We start from the raw sequence: 3,446 nt of genomic DNA, 5'->3' as shown, positions 1-3,446 counted from the left end.
GGTTATTAATAAAGTAATGTGTGCTAATTTCTTATGATTCTGTGCTCTTCATGTGAAACAGAAAGTGCGGCTGTAATGTCTAAAACAGGCAAAATGTGACAATGTTAATATTAATAATAATAATAATAATGTATACTTTATTAATCCTACAAGGGGAAATTACAATGTTTTCACTCTGTTGTTGTTACACACAGGCCTGAATTACACACACATGCTCAGTACCTGTACATGCACTAATGGAGAGATGTCAGAGTGGGGGGGGCTGCCCATGGAAAGGCGCCCCGAGCAGTTGCTCAAGAGCACCTTGGCAGTGCCAGGATGTGAACTGGCCCCTCTCCAGCTACCAGCCCACCACCATACTTTGGTCCGCATGGGGACTTGAACCTACGACCCTCCGGTTCCCAACCCAACTCCTTTTATTTTTTGACAGGACAGCTGAAGACATGAAAGGGGAGAGAGGGGGGGAAGGACATGCAGCAAAAGGCCACAGGTTCAAGTCTAACCCGGGCCCGCTGCGTCAAGGAGTAAACCTCCATGTATGGGCGCCCGCTTTACCAGCTGAGCCACTCGGGCGCCCATGTCCTTGTTTATACAACTGCATGGTAAAATAATACAGAGGGAAGAGGGAGCGGGCAGGGACAAGGATAAAGGTGGATATTAAGTGTGTAAGAAGCCAAAAAATGTACAACCTTTCAAATGCCAAAACCTTTCAAACATAAGGCATTCTTCAGTTTGTGATTCTCATATTATAATTATCACTATGTTTTTTGGTTTTAATTTACACACAACACACATTCACATCGACCTTCCTAATTCTAACCGCCTGCATGGTTTCCAGTGAACTGAGTGAAAGGACCACCATCTTCCAGTCATGTCCTACACTTCCTGTCTGGGTCAGGTAACCAATGGAAACATGTCATTTGCAAAGAAAGTGGTCTTTTCTCTTCGTCTTCTTCTTCTATTTCTTTTCTTTCTCTCTCTTCACACACACACACACACACACAACCACACACACACACACACACCACACACACACACACACACACACCGACACACCACCACACACACACACCCCACACACACCACACACACACACCACACACACGCACACGCACACCACACTGATTCATGTATGGCGACACACCCGTACTGTGACATTTCCAAGCGGTGAGATAAGCACGGCATATCATGGCAAAACCAAAAGCAACTGCTGCATAAAAGCAAAACCAACTGTTTGTTTGGAGAATGCTGGGATGTTTTTGGCTGAGGAGGGAAACCAAGCCCAGCGACAAACACTGCCACCGCTCACGAACCCTGACGTCATGGTGATAAACTTGCCACGGTGCAGTTGAAAAGGTGGAAGAGGGCTCTGACCTTTTGATACCGGATGTTATTTGATCAGATTTTTACCTTGGCATTGCTCTTTAGATGATATTAGAACACGTCCTTGCCCTGTGCAAGTGTAGTATGGATTTCTATAACACACACATATTACATACACAAATGATGCCAAGTAGTCACCAATGGCCAGTTTAGTTGCATAATAATAATAAACCCAAGGTTAAATGAAATATTATGGGTTCAAAAGGATAATATTTGTATAATTTCATACACACAAATGTTAACCATGTATTTCTGCTAACCACACCTTTTCCTGTTGTGAATCTGATTTTTAGGCAGATGCAGGTTGAATAAAATCAAATGAATCCTCCTTGTGGTTGACTCTTTGACCAGTGCTTACACTAACAGTTTGACAGCTAAACGATCCGCCCACTCTCATTAAGGAGCAGGTGTCTGCAGTGTGGGTGTGTGGTGTTTTGTGTGGTGTGTGAGTGTGTTGTGTGTGTGTGTGTGTGGTTTGTTGTTCAGAGCTCTCAGACCTTCTTAACCCATGGATGTTTTTAAAGCATCCACGTAATATCCTTAATCCTGTGTAAGGGTGCTGGTAAGGTATTACAGTTTTTTCCTATTGCTAACACACAATTTTGCAAACTAGTCTGGTTTTATCAAAATACATAACACAATTCACAAAACCACACACCCAAACTGCAAAACACCTCATATATCCTGCCAAATGAAGCACTGCAACCAAACCACACAAGCATTATCAAAATCAAACTTTTGCATGAAATGCCCACACTTCCATTCACATTACCAGATTTTTGCCTAACCAACTACACACTGTTGGGCATAATGAAAGCACCCTCATCTTTACTATGCCTTGCCATAATACTAAAATATGTTTTAGATTGTTCACATGCACAGAAATATTTGCAGATACACACACATGCTGGTAAAACATTATTTTATGTTTCACTACAGTGAACAAGTCAGTGCAAAAAATTGCAGATATATTTACATGGGACTGAACAAAATATTCTTACAAAAACAGTAAACTGAAAAAGAAATTTCAGACAAAATATATCACAGTAAAAAAAGAAGCAAGAAATAACTTACAGTTTTTTTCCATTTGCCGCACAGCCGGTTCGGTCCACAACATCTCGGCATCACAGACAATATGTCCCCCCCACAGACATCGAGGGGGGAGCACCTTGAGTGCCTTATCCATCCCTGAATTGCACCCATCCATCTCATCACATGCCTCTTCCATAGCCTGCACAAGAGGCACGCGCCACAAAGGGCCGCGGGTCGTATACCTTCCACCACCGCCATGCCGAAAAGAACTCTTCTTTGAGGTTCAGACATGTGAAATGGTGGGAGGTATCGCACGAGAATGGTGGTGGGTCCGCTTATTAAATTTTTGGGGGTTTTGTGTAAATTTTTAATGGTTTTGGAAAAAAAAGAAGTTTAAAATTGACAAAGGGGTTAAAAAACCCAACCAAAACGGGGATCCAGAAACAAAAATTTGCTTTTCAATAGACAGGAAACAGGGTTTACAGAAAATTTTAAATACAAGATAAAAACCAGTTTTACACTGTTTTAACACAGCGGCTTTTGGAAACCTTGGCGGGATTCATTAAAATCTCTTAATGTGCTGTTTTTCTTCACCCACTGTAAATTTAAAATTTGGGCAAAATCCGGGGCATGCATTGAGATTTTGCACAAAAATAGAAGAACGGGTTATTTTTTAGGTGTTTTTTTAGGGAAAAAAAAAAAAAAAAAAGAAAGAAAAAAAAAAAAAAAAAGAAAGAAAAGAAAATTAAGAATTAGCAATAAGAAAATGCAAGAAAAAGAAAACGAAAGTTGATAAAAGAAATAGTGAACGGTAAGAATGGATAATGAAAGAAAGAAAGAAAGAAAGAAAGAAAGAAAGAAAGAAAAGAAAGAAAGAAAGAAAGAAAGAAAGAAAGAAAGAGAGAAGGCCCATGCCCATCTGATCCTTGCACGTTTGGCTGATGCTGCAGCGGGCGGCCCGAGCGCAGGGGGAGGGGCCACACTGGCCAGCTTAAAATAACAAGACAACAAGTGGAGAGTGGACAAAGTCC

This window comes from Etheostoma spectabile, chromosome 12, assembly GCF_008692095.1.
Source record: "Etheostoma spectabile isolate EspeVRDwgs_2016 chromosome 12, UIUC_Espe_1.0, whole genome shotgun sequence".
Classification (NCBI taxonomy): Eukaryota; Metazoa; Chordata; class Actinopteri; order Perciformes; family Percidae; genus Etheostoma; species Etheostoma spectabile.
Note: the sequence above shows the minus strand (reverse complement) of the source record.